A 27294-nucleotide genomic window follows, 5' to 3' on the forward strand; every position below is an offset into this window, starting at 1 on the left:
GCTTGAACTCAGGAGACAAGGTTGCAGTGAGCTGAAATCATGCCACTGCACTCCAGCCTGGGCAACAGAGCAAGACCCCGTTTCCAAAAAAAAAAAAAAAAAAAGTGAGTGATCTTTGGTGAGTGATAAACTTCTACATTGAGAACTAAGAGGTGGCACTCTATTTATTTTCAATAGGAATTGGCAGAAAGGGAGAGGAGTGCTGTGTGTGTTTGGAAATCAGCATCTAGAGGAGGAATCAGATCAGGCAGCCAGGTCAGCAGGAAGTTCATATGAGGATTTAGAAACCCAAAGTCTAAATTATAGCTGAGTATAGATTGTAATGGGAGCAGTCAAGATATTCAAAGTAGGTTATTCAAAGTTCAAGGTAAAGTAGAGATAGAAGCAAGAGGTAGGGCCTTTTTTAAGACTTTTGAAAGCTCTAGGCTTTCTTACTTTTTGAGTTCTAACTCTCATCATATCAAACATTAAAATGTACCATTCAAATTAAGTAAAGTTAATATATATCTTTAAAAAGAGTTGAGTTGAAGTTCAGTTGGGTAGTTGTCATTTTTGTAGGTATTTAATTTTTACTTATTTCAGTTTTGCAGGGTTGTTTTGTTTTATTTTTGAGACAATATTTTCTTCAAGTCTCAAAACACTTTCATAGGCTCTTGAAAGCCCTTAGGATCTGAGCTTCAGTGCCTAATGATAAATAAAACAAGCATAACCAGAGGAGGAAGTTAAATAGTAACAGGCAGGAGCAATGAGCAGGTAATCATAGCCTTCCAAAGATCATTAGAATAAAGAGTGAGAGACTAGCAGATTATCAGGTCACTTGTCTCCAACGCTGACCTTCCATTGCCAAGGGATTGTTATTTGTTCAGGTTCTCAGAATCTGAGCAAGACCTTGTATGTGCATTCTCCATCTATATTTTTAAACTACTACTGGGGCCCTCACTTCTGACTTCCCTTATTCACTGTCCCACATTGACAGCCACAAAGACAACATTAAAAAATCAACAAGAACAAAAACAATCTAATTTATGAAATTGTCAGTTCTACAGCACTCTAAGCCTCACTCCCTACTTTCCACTTTTAGTTCTTTAGTCTCTGCCAAACTCAGCTTCATAGACTCACCTAGTTTGCATAGTCTCATTTGAGTTGGTAAATTTCTTTTGTTTATCTGACTTGGCTATGACAAAATATTTTGGGGGAATCAGTTATTGCTTTTCACATTGTGTTTTTAATACCTGTAGAGTGATCAAGGTAGAGTATTTGCCTCAGTTTTCAAAACTGAATCCTAAGGTATAAAAAAGATATGTGACTACATAGGGTTTCAAAGCCATTGGTGGTGAAAATAATATTAGAATTCATATTTTCTCATTTCTAGTCTGTGGTATTTCTTAGTCCTAATGTGTTTTGGCCTCTGTTTTATTTTTCACCTGTAAAACAGGATGAACTCTGGGATTAACTAAAAGCAAACTAGTTGTATGAACATCATTTATTTAAGTAAGTAGAGTTAAAATACAGACTAAAATGATAATATTAATATCAGTTAACATCTTTAAGTTGTTTTATAGATTAAAAGAAAAGCTTTTCCAGATGTTCTATCTCACTTATTTCTCATAGTGAACTTGTCATTTGTCTATGCTTATTTTCCATATTTTAGATAATGAAAAACCAATATCATTCCCTCTTAAGAGACTCACCCAAGATCACATAGGCATCAAATGGTATAGCCATAAGTCAGGTTTGGTATTCTGATGACAAATTCTATTTTCTATCTTCTATGGCATATCAATGCCTTTCTCCAACTTCAAAATAGTAGAAACCCATTAATATAGTTTCAGTTAATGTGAAAATGGAAATAACTCAGGCTAATGTTTGCATTTTCTATGCAAACTTATTTTTAGTAAAGCAAATAATTTTATAAACCTCTTTGTAAGAGGGATTATTTATAACCCTCCAGAGATCTGACAGCTTTTGAACAGTTCAGAAATGTCTACTTTCACAAATCAATATGAATACTTTATATGTGTGCCTTTAAGTGAATCTCCAAATGATCTGTACTAAATGGTAGTTTATTGGCCTGCTTTTAGTTACTACAAATATTAAAAAGTAATACAATTGCATTTATTTTAAGTATTTTGTGATTCATACATTTAATTAAATCAGAACCTTCTTTTAATCATGAGAATGACAAAATTCCTTATAGTTTTACATCCCTTTATAGTATCAAGGTGCTTTTGCATTCATTATGTCCTTTGATCTTGAAAATTCCTTAAAATGAATAAGGCAAATATTATTTTCATTTTACAAATGAAGAAACCAAGGATAGAGAGGTGAAATGACTTGTCAAAAGTCACACAGCAAGGGTGTACGAAAGTCAAGTTGCTTATTGATATTGATGTTATATAATTTAGCAATCTTTTCAAAGGCTACAGCAGATTCTTTTATTAGATTACAAACTCATGGTACAGGAAACATCTCTATCTTATTTAGCTTTGTAACTTCAGTGCCTAGCACAATGTCTGGCATAATGGAAATGCTCAGTAAATATTGGATGAGTGAATGGAGAAGGGTTTGGTGTCATAGAGTCACAGGTCTTGAGGAGAAACCGCCCATGGGAAGATTGGGCTAAGGGAAGCTTTTTGAAAAGTGTGTTGGATCTCAGTATTTTTTATTGATAGGAAGGCCCTGGGTTTTCCCTGATATATTGGCCTCCAGACTGAATGAATGTAACCTAACTATGCTACACAGCCCCCCTGAACATCCTTATATCACAGCACTTATCACATTGTATGTTAATTATCTGTACAGTTGTCTGGCTTCCCTTACAAACTGAATCTCTTGAGAGCAGGGGTGGATTCCCATTATACTTCAGTCTGTGGACTGCATGTGGCATATGAGAGGCACCAAGTAGAATGAGTGAATGAATGAATGAACAAATAATATGATTCAGTGTACAATAGCAAAGGTAGGGAGATTATTGATAAAGGAACAGAATTTGTAACAGTGAATCATTAACATAATTTAGTCTGACTCAATATTAGATTGGTAAGAAAGGTAGCAGCAGCAGTTTGCCATGGTACATTTACCTTTTAAAATAGTACGTATATATTTATGATTGTAAATGCTTCCAGAAATCATTAAAAGATTGTTATATTGAATATTTCTAATAAATTTGAGTCTCTATCTTTTAATTTTTTGTAAAGAAGTACTTTGTACTTAAAGATAAACTCTATGTGGACTTTTCATCTAGTCTTAAGGTATACTTGCCTCAGTTTTATTATCTGCAAAATGGAGGTAGTAGTGCTTTATTACGTGAGACAGTACTTCTGAATGCTCCTAGCATAGTGCCTGGCTTATAGAATGAGTGTTACTAATGTTTATTGAATAAATGACCCTCATTCTCCTTTGTCTTCATGCTTCTGTGACCCTCATTCTTCTGTCACTGAACTCTTGATTCTTTCAGCAAAAACCTTGGGATGAGAAAAACAGTAAGACATTATGGTGGCAAGTGAAAATTCTTCTTTTATATATTATGTGCTGTGACCATGCTACTGATACTAGGAGAAATACCCATTTCTACCCTGGTAATACTGATTTTTTTGGTCCTCAACCTTCAAAGAGTTTTAGAATTCATATAAATTTCCCCTCTTGGAGTATGTTTTTCTTTAAGAATGGACTTTGGGTCTTGATACTAGATATATTAGTTCAATACTCTCATTGTCCTTGATTTGGACTTCTGCTTCTTCACAGTCCAAATGGCCCTTCATGCAAAGGTGAGCTTTGTGATACACACTTGAGGTGATGTGTAAATGCTTTCACTGGCTCAGCTGCCTTCCCTACCCAGCCTGGGTCACCTTCACAACATCGAGATTAGGTGTCCATGCACCATCATAAATGATACCTTGTATAGGAGTAATGTAAATGGAATCTGTTGAAATATGGCCTATTATATTTAAATTTATGTTTTGATTATCATTTTTATTATATGAAACAAGCTTGAGCTTTATAAAATCATTCAGAAATGAGATTTGCGTCACATATAGGAATGTCTGTCTACTTGACATGTATGCCTGACACAGTGAGAGTCATAGGAACATTTCTAAGGATATTACTTTTCCTCTCTGCTTTGAAAATCTAAATTGGATTACTAAACAAATAATTCTTTGAAACATCTCTAATGGTGTTATATGAAAGTCCTAGACACAGCACTTCCTCCATCCCCATGTCAGAAGAATCTTTATAAAATGCAAATCTAATCACATATCCTCTCCTGGTTTATTTCTCTTAATGGCACCCTATTACCCACGTCATATAAAAAACAGACTCCTTAGTTTGGCAAAGCCTTCAATATCTGTCCCTGATTCCTTCTTTTCCTTTTCCCCACCTTGCCTCTTAAAACTTAACGTCAAATGTTATCCCACAGCAATGCTGTACGTGCAATGATGTTTCTTTCCTCTGTTTCTTTGCTAAAATTGTTCTCTTTCTGTGGGAGACAGCACACCTCTTTTTTATCTACAAGTATTTCTTTAACATCTATTTATTTGGGCTCAGTTTAGTTGTTACCTTCTTTGGAGAACCTCCCTTGATCTTCCAGGCTGAGTTAGTTGTCCCTCTTATGTGATTTCATGGCACCTTGGACTTTACTTTATAACACCATTTGTGATGATATAGTATAATTGCATGTGTATTTGCCTGTGTTCCCTATTATATTGTGAGATCCTTGGAGATAAGGACACTGTCATATCCATTTCTGTCTCCCAGCATCAGGGCTAGAGCTACCTCGTAATGAATCTTTGTGTGAGTTAGAAAAAAGTACCCCCTCCATTGGGCAAGTCTTTTTTTTTGTGGGGGGCAGTCTTGATTCTTTTTTTTTTAAATTATACTTTAAGTTTTAGGGTACATGTGCACAACATGCAGGTTTGTTACATATGTATACATGTGCCGTGTTGCTGTGCTGTACCCATTAACTGGTCATTTAACATTAGGTATATCTCCTAATGCTATCCCTCCCCCCTCCCCCAACCCCAAAACAGGCCCCAGTGTGTGATGTTCCCCTTCCTGTGTCCATGTGTTCTCATTGTTCAATTCCCACCTATGAGTGAGAACATGCAGTGTTTGTTTTTTTGTCCTTGTGATAGTTTGCTGAGAATGATGGTTTCCAGCTTCATCCATGTCCCTACAAAGGACATGAACTCATCATTTTTTATCGCTGCATAGTATTCTATGGTGTATATGTGCCACATTTTCTTAATCCAGTCTATCATTGTTGGACATTTGGGTTGGTTCCAAGTCTTTGCTATTGTGAATAGTGCTGCAATAAACATATGTGTGCATTTGTCTTTATAGCAGCATGATTTATAATCCTTTGGGTATATACCCAGTAATGGAATGGCTGGGTCAAATGGTATTTCTAGTTCTAGATCCCTGAGGAATCGCCACACTGACTTCCACAATGGTTGAACTAGTTTACAGTCCCACCAACAGTGTAAAAGTGTTCCTATTTCTCCACATCCTCTCCAGCACCTGTTGTTTCCTGACTTTTTAATGATGGCCATTCTAACTGGTGTGAGATGGTATCTCATTGTGGTTTTGATTTGCATTTCTCTGATGGCCAGTGATGATGAGCATTTTTTCATGTGTCTTTTGGCTGCATAAATATCTTCATTTGAGAAGTGTCTGTTCATATCCTTTGCCCACTTTTCGATGGGGTTGTTTGTTTTTTTCTTGTAAATGTGTTTGAGTTCATTGTAGATTCTGGATATTAGCCCTTTGTCAGATGAGTAGATTGCAAAAATCTTCTCCCATTCTGTTGGTTGCCTGTTCAGTCTGATGGTAGTTTCTTTTGCTGTGCAGAAGCTCTTTAGTTTAATGAGATCCCATTTGTCAATTTTGGCTTTTGTTGCCATTGCTTTTGGTGTTTTAGACATGAAGTCCTTGCCCATGCCTATGTCCTGAATGGTATTGCCTAGGTTTTCTTCTAGGGTTTTTATGGTTTCAGGTCTAACATGTAAGTCTTTAATCCATCTTGAATTAATTTTTGTATAAGGTGCAAGGAAGGGATCCAGTTTCAGCGTTCTACATATGGCTAGCTAGTTTTCCCAGCACCATTTATTAAATAGGGAATCGTTTCCCCATTGCTGGTTTTTGTCAGGTCTGTCAAAGATCAGATAGTTGTAGATATGCAGCATTATTTCTGAGGGCTCTGTTGTGTTCCATTGGTCTATGTCTCTGTTTTGGTACCAGTACCATGCTGTTTTGATTACTGTAGCCTTGTAGTATAGTTTGAAGTCAGGTAGTGTGATGCCTCCAGCTTTGTTCTTTTGGCTTAGGATTGACTTGGCGAAGTGGGCTCTTTTTTTGGTTCCATGTGAACTTTAAAGTAGTTTTTTCCAATTCTGTGAAGAAAGTCATTGGTAGCTTGATGGGGATGGCATTGAATCTATAAATTACCTTGGGCAGTATGGCCATTTTCACGATATTGATTCTTCCTTCCCATGAGCATGGAATGTTCTTCCATTTGTCTGTATCCTCTTTTATTTCATTGAGCAGTGGTTTGTAGTTCTCCTTGATAATAATAATAATAATAATAATAAAAAGAAAAAAAAATTAGCAAAAAAAAAAAAAAAGAAGAGGTCCTTCACGTCCCTTGTAAGTTGGAAGCATTCCCTTTGAAAACTGGCACAAAACAGGGATATCCTCTCTCACCACTCCTATTCAACACAGTGTTGGAAGTTCTGTCCAGGGCAATGAGGCAGAAGAAGGAAATAAAAAGTATTCAATTAGGAAAAGAGGAAGTCAAATTGTCCCTGTTTGCAGATGACATGATTGTATATCTAGAAAACCCCATCGTCTCAGCCCAAAATCTCCTTAAGCTGATAAGCAACTTCAGCAAAGTCTCAGCATACAAAATCAATGTGCAAAAATTACAAGCATTCTTATACACCAATAGCAGACAAACAGAGAGCCAAATCATGAGTGAACTCTCATTCGCAATTGCTTCAAAGAGAATAAAATACCTAGGAGCCAGTCTTAGCCCATGAAATGGAGTCCTTGTGCAAGGAAGACCCTTCATAACTGTATATAGCAACCCTGCTTATGCCCACCACAGTGTCTGGCAAACAGCAAGTGGTCAGGCCATTTTTGTTAAGTGATTAATTTGTCAGTCAAGCAGTCAGTTGACCCAGCGCAGCAAGAAAAGTTGAAAAGCAATTGTAATAGTCATTTATAGTAACACCTGTAAATTAAGAAGAAAATATAAATCAGTTATCATAAAGAAGACTGTTGAATTGAAATATCTTTATCTGTAGTGAAAGGAATGTTACTGGGACAAGTCTTTCTATAAACATAGGAAAAGTTGTAAAAGTAGAAAACATTCACAATCAATTATCATGTCCTTTGAAGCAACATGAATGGAGCTGGAAGCCATAATACTAAGCAAATTAATGCAGGAACAGAAAACCAAACATGTTCTCACTTATGTAAATTAGAGCTAAGCACTGAGCACACACGAACAGAAAAATGGGAACAAAAGACACTATGGAATCCTAGAGGGTGGAGGGAGTGGGGTAGGTTAAAAAACTACATATCAGGCAATACTACCATGGTGACAGGATCCATATTCCAAATCCCAGCATCATGCAATATTCCCATGTAACAAATCTGCACATGTACCCCCTGTATCTAAAATAAAAGTTGGAAATTTTAAAAAGAAATAGCCACAGCAAAACATTATTAATTTGGATTAATATGGGAGGAGTCTGAATTTAAGGAGAAATCTTCATTCTGGCATGGTATTTGGGAAATTCAGATTTATACTAGAAAGAACACTGAACTTGGAGTTTAAAGATAGGGGTTCATTTTCCAGTTATGCCACATGGCAGAGGTTGAAGTGTGACTGCTGTTTGTGTGACATTAGTCATTTATCTTCTTCAAATTTCTCTTTTCCCATTTGTAACATGGGGATAGTTATTCCTGGTCAGTCTATATAATAGAGTTTCCTCAAGAATAGGATAAAATGAGATAATAGAGGGAAAGTACTTTGGAATTTTTTACAAGATTTTTGAAAAGAATGCAACTTTGGAGGAGAGTTAAATATATGTAGTTTTATTCTACTTTTTTTTTTGGTCACTTTCTAGCCCTGTGATCTAGGGTGAGATTGTGTGCCCTGTGTCTCTGTTTTCTCATCAGTAATATCTGGGAAGAATTGTATAATTAGTTGTGTTAGTCTGTTTGTGCATTGCTATAAAGAAATGCATGAGACTGGGTAATTTATAAGCAAAGGGGTTTAATTGGCTCATGGTTCTGCAGGCTGTACAAGAAGCATCATGGTATCTGCTTCTGGGTTTGGAGAGGGTGTCAGGAGGCTTCCAATCATGGCAGAAGGCAAAGAGGGAGCAGGCATGTCACATGGTGAAGTAGGAAAAAGGGGGGGGCGGTGGTGGGAAATGCCACAAACTTAACAAGATCTTGTAAGAATTTACTCACTATTGTGGGAAGAGCACCAAGCCATGAAGGATCTGCCCCCATGATCCAAATATCTTCTACCAGGCCCCACCTCCAACATTAGGGATTACAGTTCAGGAGTAGTGTTTAATTTAATTATCTGAGCCAACCTATGAGGCAAGTATTAATATTTCAATTTTATATTTGGAAAAAGCAGATGCTCAAATAGTTGGTTCAATATTTCATAGCTAATAAATACTGCAGGTAGGATTTAATCCTAGTTCCACTTTACTTTGAATCTCAGGCTCTTTCTACTATACCAACCCTCTTCTTACACATTTTAAGGGACAGTTTCAATACAGAGCTTTTTACCTTCTCCAAGGCTGAAATGCAGAAATATTCCACCATCTGCTTTACCTTTTTTCTTACTTCTAAAGACACTTCTCGAATAGAACAAAAACTTTGTTCAACAGGATTTTGAATACCTACTATGTACATAGCACCATGCAAACCAAGATATTTTACATATCATATATCTCATTTAATTCTCATGATGATCCATGCAGAGGGCAAGCATCATTCCTTACTTACTGTTGAGGACTCAGAATGCTGGAATATAAGTGCGTCTAGTTATCTTTCTGAAGTTACATTAACAGTAATCTTGGTACTTCTCAATTATCTGGAACTTTTAACTTTTCAAAGCTAAAAAGGAGAGTCATCTGTCCATGTACAATGTTAAAAGGGAGAGTCATTCTGTCCAGCAGAATGAATCAGTATCAGGTTTGTGACTGGAATCCAAGTCTTCTAACTTGGTATTTCTCCCCACTGCATTTCATAGTCTTCTTCTCCCAAGAAGAAGGCAGATTATGAAACGCATTGGGGAGAAAATACCAAGCTAAGGAGCTTCAATTTCTAATTATCATTATGGATAGGAACTAGAGGATGATGCTATGGGGAGAATGTCCTGAGCTACTTACCCTCTTAATTATATTAAACATTCCTCCTGGATTCTTATTAACTCACAAAGCAAGCCTTGCCTTCACTGACAATGTACAATTAGCCTTTTGCTCATCCTTGAATAAAAGGCTGAATTGTCAGACTGAGATACAAAAGTTCAGTAGTTGCCTTCCTAAAGGAATAGCAGCAGTAGCACCTAATATTTAGTGTGTGTTCACTATAAGCCAGGAATTCTAGTATTTCATATATATTAATGGACTTAATTTTTCCCACAACATTGTGGTAGGTAATATTGTTACCCTTATTTTATGGATGAGGAAACTAAGGGACAGAAAAATTAGGTAACTTGCTCCAAGGCCATAAAGGTTGTAAGCAGAAGAATTGGGATTCAATTTAAGGTAGTTTAGCTATGAATTCTAAGCTCTTAAACATTATGTAATATAATCTTTATCCATGTCATATTCCTGCTCAGAAACCTCCAATGACTCCCTATTTGGTTTTTAATTCAAAATGCAAACTTTTCACCTTGGTATTTAGAGGCCTCCCTGGTGTCAATCGAGTCCTTATTTCTAGCTGCATTTCTCACTACTCATTAGTTATAAAGAGTGGTCTTCGGAATAAGAGACACATGTTTTTATAACCCAGGTCTCCAATTAAATAGCTGTAAAAAATATTTGGCAAGATAATTTACCTTTCCAAGTATCTAAAAATTGAGGAAAATAAAACTTACCTCCACAGGTAAATAAAATAATGCATGTAAATACTCAATACAGGCCCTGACATATGGAGACACTCAATATTACTTAAAAAATAATTGGTTATCCTCTTCTTAACGTAATCTGCCATACACTTTCCTATCTCTTTGCCTTTGTGTATGTTTCCTCTCCACCTTGAATCTTCTCCTTGTATCTCTGACTGTCAAAATCTAATCCATCGTTCAAGGCCTCTTTCAAGGGCAACCTCTCTAGGAAGCTTTCTTTGATCCTCCCTGCCCCCACCTCATCCTGAAGTGTGTTCTCCCATTTGAATACTAACACAGTTTGGTATGCCACACTTCAGGCATCATAGTTGGCTTTGTGTTTGGGGTGTTTGGGTATCTTATCCATGTTCCCTACTAGATTATAAGTACTTTAAGCAGGGATCATGTTTTTCTTCTCTTTATCATTCTCATGTCTTATTGGATGATTTGAGTTTGGGCATATGGTAATTGCTGTATTGAGTCATATCACAAATTTGAGATTGCCTGTAATCAATACTATAATCCCCACAGTCAGGAGAAAAGAAGGAAACTATTAACCATGCCTGATGCTTTATATACCTCATTTTTCTTAATGTTCACAATAATCATGTGAGATGATCATGATTATTTTCATTTTACAGATGAAGAAATTAAGAAGCTTAGGTCTAAGAGGATAAGTAATTTGCCTAAGGTTACATAGAAGTTTGCAGGGATTTGAACCCGTGTATATGTAGCCGAACTAGGTCAGAGTTCCAAGCCAGCTCTAAACATAGTACTTTTCTAAGAGACCTGGATGTCTCTCTCATTGTGGGTCAATAAAATTTATGTCTCTTCTGAACTTTTTGTCCTCTGCGTGGGCCCTCAGTCAATCACTTTCACAATCAGAGCCTGCTTTATTTTGATTAATGAAATTTCACTATTAATTTTTCTACTATGGGCCACATTGAAGGTCAAAGATACTGGGTTTAAGCTGTTTTATTTCTAATTTTTAATGCTGGAACATAAGTGTATCTAGTTATCTTTCTGAAATTACATAACAGTAATGTTGGCACTCCTCATTTATCTGGAACTTTTAACTTTTCTAAAACCATCCTTTAGTATTTTGTTTATCTTTGAAAAAGAGATTGGAGGATTGTAATAGATAATCTGTAAGGTAACTCTTAATTATGAGGTTCTGATGCTCTAACTTAACTTTACAGTCTATTTGTTAGTTAATAATTATACATGAAACTATTATGTATTAAATTATTGATTGTTTAATCTTGGATTAGTGTTTACACTAGAGTATAAACTTCATGAACGAGAGGCTATGTTTATTTTTGGCTACCATTGTATCCCCAGTACCTGCCCATAATAGGTACTCAGAAAATATTTGTTGATTGAACAACTATGTGAGATTGCAAATGCTATTATCATTCTCATTTGATATATTACTAAGTCAAAATTAAGAAGAAAACTGTCTTCCTTAAGAGCAACTTAAGCAAGTTGCTTAAGTTTCAGAGTGGTGGGACCACTCTGAAAATCATATTTCCCAGCTCTTGGGTTGTTTGCGTAAACCAGTGAAGTAATAAAATTATGAATCCTTGTAATCTATCTCATATTTATTCTTAAAATCATTACTAGCTGTGAGAGTTAAGTTATTAAATGCATGCCTAATAATAAGAGACTCCTTTTAAGAAATAAAATGTTTAATGCAAGAACTTAAAAAACATTTATCAATAATTATTTTTTCCTCCAAGAAACACCCAAGTTCTCAGTTGAATAACCTGCAGCTTCCAACTCTAGGTTTAGGAAAAATTTTCTTTGAGTCTTGATGACTTGGGAAGAAGTAATTGAAAAGTGTTCAACTTCACACATTCACCAGAATAAAAAAAAATTAAAAACTGAAAATACTGTTAGCAAGGATGCAAAACTATAGAACTATCACATACTTCTAACAGGACTGTAAATTGGTAAATTTATTAGCTTTTACTGTCTCTCATGAGTCTGTTCATGAGATTGACTAGGTTCAGCTGGACTGTTCTTTTGGTCCCACTTTGGTTCTCTCTTGCAGCTGTGGTAGTGTCTCAGATATTGCCAGGGCTGGAATAGCAATATGGTTCACCCATATGGCTGGTAATTGGTCCTAGCTAATGGTTGAGAAATAGGCTCAGCTGGGATGCTGGTATGGCTAAGATTCATTCTCTCTCCCAGTTGTCTCAGGGTTTCTCCCTCTTAATGTGGCTTTTCTATATGATCTCTCTAGCAGGATAGCTGGACTTTTTACAGGGTGGTTTAGGACACCCAAGAATGCAGAATGGAAGCTGCCACATCTTCTTGAAACAGGTCTACAGCTGATTCAGCATCATTTCTGTTGCTTTCTGTTAATTAAAAGGCCATTTCAGATCCAGCCCAAATTCAAAGGGAGAGGAGTACATAAGGGTGTGAATATGGGGAGGTATGGTTCATTGGGAACCGTCAATGAAATACACCAGAGATTGGCACACTATAGCCCTTAGGTCCAGCCCAGCTTATCTGTTTTTGTATGGCCTGTGAATAAAAATGTTTTTTATAGATGGGCTTTGCAAGCAATTTGCTGATAGGCAACACTGACTTTGATTCCCCAATTAAGTAAAATATTATTTCCCACCATATCCCATTCTTTTAATTACTAGACATGTATATTAGTCCACTCTTACACAGGTAATAAAGACATACCCAAGACTGGGTAATTTATAAAGAAAAGAGGCTTAATTGACTCACAGTTCCACATGGCTGGGGATGCCTCAGAATCATGGCGGAAGGCAAAGGAGGAGTAAAGTCATGTCTTACATACTGGTAGGCAAAAAAAGCATATTCAAGGGAACTCCCCTTTATGAAACCAACAGATCTCATGAGACTGATTCACTATCATGAGAACAGCACAAGAAAGACCCACCCCATGATTCAAGTACTGCCCACTCGGTCCCTCCCACAACATGTGGGAATTACAAGAGCTACAATTCAAGATGAGGCTTGGGTGGGGACGTAGCCAAACCATATCAACATGTACTAACAAAAACAAAAGTTAATTTGCTATTATTATATGTTACATTTTTCTAATAAAAATTTGTGTAAAAGATTTTGTGAAAAATTTTTGTAAAATTTTTTTCTTTCTTGTTATATCAGTACCTAAATAATATCCTTGGTTTTGCTGCCTAGCCCAGAAAGCTTAAAATATGTGCTATATAGCTCTTTATACAAAAAGTTTGCTGACCCCTCTAATAGATGTTACACATACACTAAATCAGTTTTTTCTTATTGTTTCCCTGAGAGAGATACAATATTATCCCAATTTTTAGATAAGGAAATGAGGATCAATTGAAAAATACAGTGAGTGAAATGAAAAATGCAATAGAGAATATCAACACCAGAAATGATCAATTAGAAGAATCTGTAAACTTGAAGACAGATTATTTGAAAATATATAGAGGAGAAAAAAGAAAAAGGAAAGTTTACAGGAATTATAGAACAGCTTCAACAGAGCAAATATTCATGGTATAGGAATTAAGAAGAGAGAGACTAAAGGATAGAAAGCTTAAAGAAATAATAACAGAAAATATTCCAAATCCAGGGAAAGATATATATATATATCCAGATACAGAAAACAAAAAAGTCTACAAGCAGGTTTGGATTAACAAGACTACATCAAGACATATTAAATCAGACTGTGAAAAATCAAAGAAAAAAGAGAATCCTGAAAACAGCAAGAGAAAAGAAGCAAATCACATGGAAGGGAGTTCCAGGGGAGTTCCAGTAATGCTAGAGGCAGAAACTCTACATGCCAGAAAAGAATGGGATGATATATTCAAAAGTCTGAAGGACAAAAAAACCTGACAGCTAAAACTAATGAACCTGACAAAGCTATCCTTCAGAAATGAAAGAGAGATAAACACTTTCCTAGACAAACAACAGCTGAGGGAGTTCACTGTCACGAGACTTGTAAGAAATGCTAAAGGGAGTTCTTAAAGTTGAAAAAAAAAGACACTAATTAGTGACACAAAAACATATGAGAATATAAAACTCCCTGGTAAAAGTAACTTCACAATCAAATTCAGAATACTAAAATACTGTAATAGTGGTTTCTAAGTCACTTATATCTTTAGGATTAAGGTTAAAAGACAAAACTAGTAAAAACAATAGCTACAATACTTTTTAAGGGATATATATTATAAAAAGATGTAAAGTGTGAAATCAAAAACATAAAATGGGAGGTGGAGTGAAAGTGTAGTTATTTCATGTGACTGGAGTTAAATTGTTATCAGCCTAAAATAGCCTGTTATTACTGTATAACATTTTATGTAAGCCTCATAGTAACCAGAAAGCAAAAACCTATAGTAGGTACACAAAAGATAAAAAGCAAAGAATCAAAGCATACCACTACAGAAAATTATTTAATCACAGGGAAGACAGTAAGAGAGAAATAAAGAAACAAAAGATCTAAATAATAATAATAATAAAACAACAAAAATAGTGGTAGTAAGTCCTTACCTATTAATAATTACCTTGAATGTAAGTGGATTAGATTCTCCAATCAAAAGCCATAGCATGCTGGAATAAATGAAAGCAAGACCCAGGTATATTCTGCCTATAAGAGATTCACCTCACATTAAGGACACAGATACACTGAAAGTGAAGGGATGAAAAAAGATATGCCATGCAAATGGAAACCAAAAGAGAGTAAGGGTAGCTGTATTTTTAATCATATGAAATAGACTTTAAGTTCAAAACTATAAAAACAGACAAGAGAGACATTATGTAATGAGAAAGGGGTAAACTCATCAAGTGAATATAACAATTGTAAATATATATGCACCCCAAAATTGGAGCATCTAAATAAATATGGCAAATATTACTAGATCTGAAGGGAGATATAAATTGATCACACTTTCAGCAGTGGACAAATCATCATCCAGAGAAAAAATTAATAAGAAAACATTGGAATAAAACTATACTTAAGATCAAATGTATGTAACAGACTATTAGTCCATTCTCACACTGCTATGAAGAAATACCTCTGAGACTGGGTAATTTAGAAAGGAAAGAGGTTTAATTGACTCACAGTTCTGCATTACTGGGGAGGCCTCAGAAAACTTACAATCATGACAGAAGGCAAAGAAGAAGGCTCCTTCATAGGGTGGAAGGACAAAGTGAGTGCAAGCAGGAGAGATGCCAAAGACACTCACTATCACCAGAACAGCATGGGGGAAACCGCCCCCATAATCCAATTATCTCCACCTTGTCCCACCCTTGATTTGTGGGGATTATGAGAATTACAATTCATTTGTAATGAGACTTTGAGTGGGGACACAGAAAAATCATATCATTTTGTCCCAGCCCTTCCCAAATCTCATGTCCTCATGTTTCAAAACACAATCATGCCTTTCCAACAGTCTACCAAAGTCTTCATGCATTCCAGCATTAAACCAAAAGTCCAAGTCCAAAGTCTCATCTGAGACAAGGTAAGTCCCTTCCAATTATGAGCCACCAAAAGCAAATTAGGTACTTCGTAAGTACAATGGGGGTACAGGCATTAGGTAAATATACCCACTCCAAATGAGAGAAATTGGCTTAAACAAAAGGGCCATAGGTCCCATGCAAGTCCAAAATACAATAGGGCAGTAAGTAAACCTTAAAGCTCCAAAATGATCTCCTTTGACTCCACGTCTCACATCCAGGTCACCTGATTCAAGAGGTGGGCTCCCACAGCTTTGAGCAGCTCTGCCCCTGTGGCTTTGCCGGATACAGCATCCATCCTGGCTGCTTTCACAGACTGGTGTTGAGTAGCTGTGGCTTTTCCAGGTGCACAGAGCAAGCTGTCAATGGATCTACCATTGTGGGGTCCAGAGGACAGTGGCCGCCTTCTCACAGTTCCACTAGGCAGTGCCCCATTGAGGACTCTGTGTGGGGGCTCCAACCCCACATTTCCCTTCTGCACTGCCCTAGCAGAAGTTCTTCATGAGGGCTCTGCCCCTGAAGCATACCTTTGCCTGGACATCCAGGTGTTTGCATACATCCTCTGAAGTCTAGGTGAAGGTTCCCAAACCTCAGTTCTTGTATTCTGTGGACCCACAGGAACAACACCACATGGAAGTTACTAAGGCTGGGGGCTTGTACCCTCTGAAGATACAGCCTGGACTGTACCTTGGCCTCTTTTAGCCATGGCTGGAGTGGCTGGGACACAGGGCACCAAGTCCCAAGGCTGCACACAGCAAAGGGGCCCTGGAACCAGCCCAAGACACCATTTTTTCCCTCCTAGGCCCCTGGGTCTGTGATGGTAGGGGCCCTCAGGAAGGTCTGTGACATGCCCTGGAAGCATTTTCCCCATTGTCTTGCTGATTAACATTTGGCTCATCATTATTCATGCAAATTTCTGCAGCCAGTTTAAATTTCACTCCAGAAAATGGGTTTTTATTTTCAATAGCATTTTCAGGCTGCAAATTTTCCAAATTTTTATGCTCTGTTACCTCTTGAGTGCTTTGCTGCTTAGAAATTTCTTCCACCAGATATCCTAAATCATCTCTCCTAAGTTCAAAGTTCCACAGATTCTCCAGGGCAGAGGTAAAATACCATCAGTCTCTTTACTAAAGCATAGCAAGAGTCACCTTTATTCCTCTTCCCAATTACTTCCTCATCTCCACCTGAATCCACCTCAGTCTGGACTTCATTGTCCATATTTCTATCAGCATTTTCATTAAAACCATTCAACAATTCTCTAGGAAGTTCCAAACTTTTCCACATCATTTTATTTTCTTCTTAGCTCTCCAAGTCTCTAGGAAGTTTCAAAATTTCCCCCATTTTTTTGTCTTCTGAGCCCTCCAAACTCTTTCAACTTCTGCCTGTTTTTGAGTTCCAAAGTCACTTCCACATTTTCAGATATCTTTACAGTAGCACCCCACTTCTGGTACCAAAATCTGTATTTGTGAGGGTTCTCTAGAGGGGCAGAACTAATAGGATAGATGAATACATGAAGAGGAGTTTATTAAGGAGTACTGTCTCACACAATCACAATGTGAAGTACCACAATAGACTCTTTGCAAGCTGAGGAGCAAGGAAGCCAGTCCAAGTCCCAAAACCTCAAAAGTAGGAAAGCCAACAGTGCAGCCTCCAGTCTGTGGCCAAAGGCCAACACCCTCACAGACACAACTAGAAATTTTGCTTCCTTCAATCCAATCAAGTTGACAGCTAATATTAACCATTACACAGATGTAAAGAGAACATCCCACCCAACAGCAGCAGAATACATATTCTTCTCAAAATGACACAAAATATTCTTCAGGATATATAATATGTGAGGTTACAAAACAAGTCTTAACAAATTTAAGAAGATTGAAATTATGTCAAGTATCTTTTCTGACCACAATGGTATGAAACTCGATGTGAGTAACAGGAGGAATTTTGGAAAATTGGCAAATACATGGAAAATAAACAATATGCTTCTTAACAACCAATGATTCAATAAAGAAATTAAAAGAGACATTAAACTATATCTTGAGACAAATAAAAATGAAAACTCAACATATCAAAATTTATGGGAATGTAGCAAAAGCAGTTCTGAGAGAAGTTTACAGTTATAAAATTCTACATTAAAAAGTAAGAAAAATCTCAAATAAACACCTAATATTACACCTCAAGGAACTAGAAAAGGAAGGAAATAATAAAGATAAAAATAGAAATAAGTGAAACAGAGACTAGAAAAAATAATAAATCAATGAAACTGAGTTGGTTTTTTGAAAAGATAAATAAAAATGGACAAATCTTCAGGTAGACTAAGAAAAAAATGGAGAAGACTCAAAATTATAAATGAAAGAAAAGACATTACCACTGATACCACAGAAATGCAAAGGATCACAAAAGACTGTTATTGGCAGGAGGAAGATGGCGGATAGGAGACAGGACTAACGCGTAGCTCCAACTTGGATGGACAGAACAGCGTGTGGAGACTCACATTGTGAGCCTTCACTCCAATAACCACCAGCCAGAGCAAAGGAAATTCTTTTGGAGTAAAACCATAATTGTTTCAGGAACATACCAGGAAAACCAAAAGGATTCAGAGATCATTTGAAAGAACTCATTGAAAGAGTTTACTGCTGCAAAATCAGTAACACTGCTATACACCAACAGTGACCAAGCTGAGAATCAAATGAAGAACTCAACCCCCTTTACAACCGTGACATAAAACAAAAACAAAAACAAAAAATCCACTTAGCAATATACCTAATCAAGAAGGTGAAAGATCTCTACAAGGAAAACTACAAAACACTGCTGAAAGAAATTATAGACTACACAAACAAATACATTTCATGCTCATGGATGGATAGAATTAATATTGTGAAAATGATCATACTGGCAAAAGCAGTGTGCAAATTCAGTGCACTTTTCATCAAAATACCATCATCATTTTTACAGAACTAGATAACTGAATCCTAAAATTCATATGGAATTAAAAAACAGCCCACTTTTCCAAAGGAAGACTAAGCAAAAAGAACAAATCTGGTGGCATCACATTATTCTACTTCAAAGTATACCTCAAGGCAATAGTTACCAAAACAGCATGGTACTGGTATAAAAACAGGCATATAGACCAATGGAACAGAATAGAGAACCCAGAAATAAAGCAAATACTTATAGTCAACTGATCTTTGACAAAGTGAATAAAAACATAAAGTGGGGAAAGGACATTCTATTCAACAAAGGGTTCTAGGATAGTTGTCAAGACACGTGTAGAAGAATAAAAGTCGATCCTCGTCTCTCACCTTATACAAAAATCAACTCAAGGTGAGTCATAAACTTAAATCTAAGATGTGAAACTATAAAAATTCTAGGAGATAACATCAGAAAAATTCTTCTTGACATTGGCTTAGGCAGAGTTCATGAACAAAAACCCAAAAGCAAATGCAAAAAATAAAAGATAAATAGATGGGACCTAATTAAACTAAAAATAAAAAGCTTCTGCACAGCAAAATAAATAATCAGTGGAGTAAAGACAACCCATAGAGTGGCAGAAAATGTTTGCAAACTATGCATCCAACAAAAGGACTAATATCCAGAATCTACAAGGAACTCAAACAAATCAGCAAGAAGAAAACAAATAATCCCATCAAAAAGCAGGCTAAGGACATGAATAGACAATTCTCAAAAGAAGATATACAAATGGCTAACAAACATATGAAAAAATGCTCACCATCACTAATAATCAGGAAAATGCTAATCAAAACCACAATGCAATACCAAGTTACTCCTGCAAACATAGCCATAATTTAAAAAATCAAAAAATAATAGATGTTGATGTGGATGTGGTGAAAAGGGAACACTTTTACATTGCCATTGGGAATGTAAACTAGTACAATCAGTATGGAAAACAGTGTGGGGATTCTTTAAAGAACTAAAAGTAGATCTACCATTTCATCCAGCAATGCCACTTGCACATGCATGTTTACAGCAGCACAATTCTCAATTGCCAAAATATGTAACCAGACTAAATGCCCATCAACAAACAAGGATAAAAAAATGTGATATGTGCATATATATATATATACATATATATATATATACACACACATATTATATATATATATATGAATACCACTCAGACATAAAAAGGAACAAAATGATGGCATTCACAACAACTTGGATGGAATTGGAGACCATTATTCTAAGTGAAGTAACTAAATAATGGAAAACCAGATATCATATGTTCTCACTTATAAGTGGGAACTAAGGTATGAGGACACAAAGGCATAAGAATGATGTAATGGACTCTGGGGACTTGGGGGGAAGGCTGGAAGGGGCTGAGTGATAAAAGACTTCACTTTGGGTGCCACATACACTTCTTGGGTGGTGGGTGCACCAACATTTTAGAAATCACCATTAAATAACTTATTCTTGTAACCATACACCACCTGTTCCCCAAAAACTATTGAAATAATAATAATAATAAAAGGCTTTTATTTATAATTATATACCAACAAATTGGATAACTTAGGAGAAATGGATAAATTCTTAAGACACATAAAAACTACCAAGAATGAATCATGAAGAAATAGAAAATCTGAACACACAAATGTTGAGAAAGGAGATTGAAGGAGTAATAGAAAGTGTCCCATAAAAGAGAAACCCATCTCTTGATGGTCTTATTGCTGATTCTACCACATTCAAAGAAGAAGTAATATCAATTTTTTAAGGACTCCCAAAAAATTGAAGAAGAGGGAATAGTTCCATACTCATTTTACAAGGCCAGGACAACCCTGAAACCAAAGCCATACAAGGACACTGTCAGAGAAGAAAATTAGAGGCCGATATCCTCGATGAACATAGGTGTAAAAATTTTTAACAAAATGTTAGCAACCTAAATTCAATAGCACATGAAAGTTATCATTACCCATGATCAAGTAGGATTTATCCCTGGAATGTAAGGATGGTTCAACATAATTTAAATGTATAAATGTGATGTACCACAATACCACATTAACTGAATGAAGGGTAGTAGTTGAAGAAAAGGCATCTGACAAAGTTCAATGTATTTTCATGATAAACACCATCAACAAGTTAGGTATAAGAGGAAAGTACTTCAATACAGTAAAGGCCATATATGACCAATGCACCTCTATCATCATGCTCAACCCTGAATAATTGAAAGCTTTTTTTTTTTTTCCAAGAACAGGAACAACATTACACATGGGAGTCAGATTATGCAGTATTTTTTTTTTCCCTGTGCCTGGATTATTTCACTTAGCAAAATGTCCTCCAACTCTGTAGTATATATACACAATGGAATATTATATTAGCCTTTAAAAAGATAATTCTGTAATTTTGTGACAACCTGGATGGACCTGGAGGACATTATGCTAAGTGAAATAATCCAGGCACAGAAAGACAAATACTGCGTAATCTCACTCTTGCCTCTTCTATTCAACATAGTACTGGAAGTCCAAGCAATTAGGCAAGAGAAAGAAATAAAGGACATTCAAATAGGAAAGGAAGAAGCTAAATTGTTTTTGTTTGTAGATAACACAGTCTACAAACATGATAAAGAGTTTAACAAAAAACTGTGAGGTCTGATAAACAAATTCAGTAGAGTTGCAGGATACAACATCAATATGCAATTATCAGTAGTTTCTACACACTTACTAATGAACTATCCAGAAAATAAATCAAGAAACAATCTCTTTCACAACATCTACAAAAAAGAAAATGAAACACTTAAGAATAAATTTAACCAAGGAAATGAAAGGCCTGTACACTAAAAATTACAAAACATTGACAAAATAAATTGAGGAAAATACAAATAGATGGTAAGACATCCCATGTTCATAAATTGGAATATTGTTAAAAATGTCCATATTACCCCAAATGATAAGCAGATTCAATGTAGTTTATATAAAAATTCTAATGACATTTTACACAGAAATTGAAAAAACAAATTTTACAATTCATGTGGAACCACAGAAGACTTGAAATAGCCAAAACAACCTTTAGCAGAAAGAACAGCTGGGGGCATCACACTACCTGATTTTAAAATGTGTTATAGTAATGAAAACAGCATGGCACTGGCATAGAAACAGACACATTGACCAAGGAAATAGAGAGTGAACCCAGAAATAAACCCACATATCTATGGTCAATTTATTTTCAACGAACATGCCCAAAACACACAGTGAGTAAAGGACAGTCTCTTCAATAAATGGTATTGGGAAAACTGGATATCCACATATAGAAGAATGAAAATAGACTTCATCTCACATCATTTACAAAAATAAACTCAAAATGAATTAGAAACTTAAATATAAGACTTGAAATTTTAAAGCTGTTAGAAGAAAATATAGGGGAAAAGCTTCATGACACTGGTTTTATGACTGGCTCCGTGTCTGGGCAAGGATTTTTTGGATATGACCCCAAAACACAGGCATTAAAATTGAAAATAAACAAATGTAATTACATCAAAATTAAAAGCTTCAGCACTGCAAAGAAAACAATCAATAAAGTGAAGAGACAACCTATGGAATGGGAGAAAATATCTCAAACTATACATCTAATAGGGGGTTAATATTCAAAATATGTAAGGAACTCAATAGCAAGAAAACAAATAACCCTATTTTTAAAAATGGGCAAAGGTACTATTAGACATTTCTCAAAAGAAGACATACAAATGGCCAACAGGCATATAAAAAATATTCAATCTCACGAAAAATTGGGGACATGCATATTAAAACCACAATGAAATATCACCTTACACCTGTTGGAATGACTATTACCACGAAGACAAAAGGTGACAGGTGTTGGCAACCATGATGTGGAGAAAAGGGAACATTTGCATACTGTTGGTGGGAATGTATAATAGTATGGCCATTATTGAAAACAGTATGAATGTTTCTCAAAAAATTAAAACTAGAATTACTATATGATCTAGCAATCCAACTACCGGGTATATATCCAAAGGAAATTAAATCAACATGTTGGGGAGATATCTGCATTCCCACATTTACTGCAGCATTTTTCACAATATTCAAGATATAGAATCAACATAAGTATCCATCAGCAGATGAATGAATAAAGAAAATGTGGTATACATACACAATGGAATACTATTCAGCCTTAAAAAAGGAAATCCTGTTATTTGTGACAAGATGGATGGACCTTGAGGACATAATGCTAAGTGAAATAATGCAGGCACAGAAAGACAAATACTGCATAATATTACTTCTATGTGGAATCTAAAATAATTCAACTCATAGAGGTGAAGGTTAGTATAGTGGTTACTAGGGGCTTGGGTGGGGTGTGGTGGGTGAGATGTTCGTGAAAGGATACAAATACAAAATTTCGGTTAGGAGGAATAAATTCAAGAGATTTATTGTGCAACATGGTGACTATTGTTAATAACAATGTATTGTATTCTTTAAAATCACTGAGTAGATTTTAAGTGTTCTCACCATAAAAATAAGTATGTGAGGCTTTGTAGGTTAATTAGCTCACTTTAGCCATTCCACAATGTATACATATTTCAAAAAATCATATTGTACATGATAATTGTATACAATATTTTTGCCAATTAAAATAAATAATTGAAAATAAAAAGACTCCATTTTAAATGGCTGCCAAGTAGCAGAGCTAGTAATCTCTTAGGACTGACTTAGTTTGATGTGTATGCTTGTAATTTTGTGGTCCACCACACTGCCTTCTTCATGATATATCTTAAGGATCTCATTGGAATAGCCCATTCGATCTTCTGAGTCTTGGCCTTGCCTGCAGTCTTTATCCTGTGTACAGGTGTCTGTGGGAGGCACAGCCCTGTTTTATTCACACTAATTCTTCCTTCCAGTGAAATTCAGTGTCTTTTTCTATCCCTCTATGTCCATATCCTATAATGTAGACCATTTTACAGATGAATAAATTAAGGATAGAGAATTCCAATGGCTTCCCAAGATCTCATAGCTTTTCTAATTGGAAAGTTCAGGAAAAGTAGCCTGATCAGATTTGCCTCTGATTCCTTGTGGGCATTCCAACTTACTCCCCAAAATGTGAACATTTTTGATCCTTAATTTCTTTATTTATGAAGTACTAATAATATCTGCCTTTTTTTTAAATCAATGTGAAGATAAAAGGAAAACGTTTATATGAAAAGCATTTAAAAACCGTTAAGACCCCTATTATTGTACATTATTGTCATGATTTTTACTACTGTTATTGTTATTTCTGGAAATTTTTATACTTTATCACTAATCAAAATAGTCACATCAGGTTCTCCAAACCTGGTTTTTTTTTTTGTTGTTCCTTCTGAAATAAAAAATCCACACGTGCAGCAGAGACGAACATGGTCTGTGCTAACATTCATGCTTTAAGACAGGGCTGTCTAATCTTTTGGATTCCCTGGGCCATATTGGAAGAATTATTGTCTTGGGCCACACATACAATATGCTAACACTAACAAGAGCTGATGAGCTATAAGAAAAATAGCAAAAAACTCATAATGTTTTAAGAAAGTTTACAAATTTGTATTGGGCCACATTCAGGGCCACTGTGAGCCACATGCGGCCCACGGGCCACAGGTTGGACAAGCTAGTTGTAAGATATTAGTGTTGAAAGATCAGCACAGGATTTCTTTTTTTAGATAAAATTTTATATGATTCCAGGTACCATGTGCACCAATGCAATCCTATAATTAGACGTTAGTGTACTAAAAGATATATTCTCTCCATCTCCATATTCCTCCCATTTGCAGATGTAAGTTGGCTTCTGAGAATGTGGATATTGAGGAGACAATAGAACTCTAATTAAGTAAATAAATTTAACTGCTTAAAAATTATATTTTAATAAGACAATTCATACCACAAAAAATGACAATTAAAGTATATTAAAATTGTACTAAAAATCTCAAGGCAAAGATATTCACCATATTAATGATGAAGCCAAGAATAGACCCACAGAGTCAAAAGTCATAGCTCATATACCCTATTGTGTTTCTTACCACTGGGGGTTTAATGTGGGCTTCTGTGAATTTAATTGTTAAGACTGGGTAAGGGTTATGAGAAAATGAACTCCCTTAATTAAAATATACCCTAAACTGTCCTGTAAGAACTGAGGTTAGAACAGAGTAAGCTCTAGAGGGAAGGGAGCAGGGCTAGACTGGTGACCCTCTTTTCCAGTCCCTTCCTCTGATCTTTGCTGCCATCAGAGGGATATTGTTACCCCCACACCTTTTAAAATGCCAGTGGTAGCATGTATACAAACCCCTTTCCTTGGATCTTTAAAAAAGAGATATGGCAGCCTAACACTTTCTAAATAAACTCTATTTACTTACTAGAGAGAACAATTTATTTAATTTTAAAAAATAGGATTTATTTTTTGTCAAAATGATACAAAAACAATTCAAAACTCATGAAGATATGTCCCAGTGACTAAGATTTGGGAAGCACATTGGTTTGACTACAAGTTCTTATGATAAGGGACCCCAGCCCACATTTCAGTTTCCTCTCACATGGTCCTCTCCTTCTCTTGGGTTCCTGTTACCCTGGGCTTCTTACTTCCTGGAATGTCTCCTGCTGCCTTTTGACTTGGGGAATTGTGTATGTTGTTCCTTCTACCTGAAAAGCTTTCTCACTACTCCTGTAAACATACCTTTTGTCTGTTGTCCCACTCATCTTTCAGATCTCAGTGAAATGGCACTTTCTGGCAGAACCCTGGCTATACATTATAAATATTGTAATAATAACTACTTCAAAGAATTGCAGTGAACATTAATGTATATAAAGTTTTTAGTATAAAGCCTGTTGCTTAGTAAGTGCTCAATAAAAATTATCTGCTCTTGTTTCTGACAGAACCCTGGCTCCACATTCTAAGTATTATAATAACTATTTCAAAGAATTGTAGTGAGCATTAACATATATAAAGTGCTTAGTATAAAGCCTGATACTTAGTAAGTGCTTGATATTGTTTGCCTGTGTCCCCACCCAAATCTCATCCTGAATTTTAGTTTCCACAATCCCCATGTGTCATGGGAAGGACCCAGTGGTAGGCAATTGAATCATGGGGACAGTTACCTCCATGCTGTTCTCCTAATGGTGAGTTCTCATGAGATCTGATGGTATTATAAGGGGCTTTTTCTCGTTTGCTTGGCACTTCTTCTTGCTGCTGCCATGTGAAGAAGGACATGTTTGCTTCCTCTTCTACCATGATTGTGAGTTTCCTGAGGCCTACCCAGTCATGCTCAATTGTGAGTCATTTAAACCTCTTTCCTTTATCAATTACCCAGTCTTGGGTATGTCTTTATTAGCAGCATGAGAACAGACTAATACAGTGCTCAATAAAGGTTATTTTCTCTTCTAACCTTCCATGACACCAGGGCTCTGCTGTTTCTTTCCACAGTTCATTCATAACTAATTGGCCGGGAAATAGAGATGAAAAGCTCCTGGATCTCATGAGGGATGAAGGCCTGTCTTAATAGCTCTACCTACCTGGGGAAGCTTCCATATTCTACCCACTTATCACTCATACAAATATGGTCTTGAAATCTGATAGTCCTGTTAATACAGTGACCAAATCTATATGTGGTAAAAAGGAACACAGATGCAATCACAATAAAGTCCTTTGGTGAATTTTGGAACTGTTTTGATTAGAAAGTAATACAGTAGTCCCCCCTTATCAACAGTTTTGCTTTTCACACTTTCAGTTACCCACAGTCAAGTGGGGTTTAGAAATATTAAGTGGAAAATTTCAAAAAGGAAACAATTCATAAGTTTTAAATTTCAACCTATTCTGAGTAGCTGTCCCTCGTCTGTCCTGCCCAGAACATCAATCAATCAGCCCATTTTTCCAGCATATTCACACTGTATACACAACCTGTTAATCATTGACATTGTCTGCTCCAAACATTCAACCATCAACATTGCTATGGCTCTATGATCCAGTATCACCCAAAGCAGATGATCCTCCTTCTGACATGTTATCAGAAGGTCAATAATAGCCTAATGTTATGTCATAATGCCTATGCCACTTACCTCACCTAATCTCATTAGGTAGGCATGTGTCATCTCACATCATAACAAGAAATGTGAGAACAGTACAATAAAGTATTTTGAGGGAGAGAGAGACCACATTCACATCACTTTCATTACAGTTTATTATAATTATTCTATTTTATTATTAGTTATTGCTGTTAATCTCAAAATGTGCGTAATTTATAATTTAAACTTTATGAAAGGTATGTATGTATTGGGAAAACATAATATTTACAGGGTTTTCTACTGTCTGTGGTTTCAGGCATCCACTGGGGGTCTTGGAACATATTCCCTGAGGATAAGAGGAGACTACTGTATTGTATTTTGGAAAGAACATGAGCTTTGACATCAGACAGATCTGAATTTTAATCCTGACTGTCCCACATATAAGTTGCTCAAATAAATGGCAGCTGCTGCTGTTGTAGCAAATTTACTTTAACAAGAGAGTCAACTAACTTGACTAAGCCAGCCTTTTCTGAGAAGGTTTCACCAGTATTTCATTAAACATTGGCTTCCATCTAGTTCTTTGCATATACCCACAGTCTCCTGAGTAATTTTTGAATCATGGTAATTCCTTTTGGAAAAGATAAATGACTTAAACTTTATATGTGTCAAGAACTAAGGTCAAATGTGGCATTTCAAAGTCAGTGC

At 35.9% G+C, this 27294-nt stretch overlaps 1 protein-coding gene and 1 long non-coding RNA gene across 4 annotated transcripts in view; one reads left to right on the forward strand and one right to left on the reverse strand.

The window, feature by feature from the left end:
* The window catches only part of AGBL4 (AGBL carboxypeptidase 4), a 1546465-nt gene that overhangs the window by 525410 nt on the left and 993761 nt on the right, over positions 1–27294 (forward strand). The gene's annotated exons all lie outside the window — the stretch shown is intronic.
* On the reverse strand, positions 2415–26618 carry LOC129050941 (uncharacterized). Its single transcript, XR_008514870.1, has 4 exons — positions 26486–26618; positions 8479–8606; positions 6445–6558; positions 2415–3464 (listed from the first exon to the last, which is right to left on the reverse strand). It is a non-coding gene; the product is annotated as an uncharacterized LOC129050941 (long non-coding RNA).

The sequence above is a fragment of the Pongo abelii genome, chromosome 1, assembly GCF_028885655.2.
Source record: "Pongo abelii isolate AG06213 chromosome 1, NHGRI_mPonAbe1-v2.0_pri, whole genome shotgun sequence".
NCBI lineage: Eukaryota > Metazoa > Chordata > Mammalia > Primates > Hominidae > Pongo > Pongo abelii.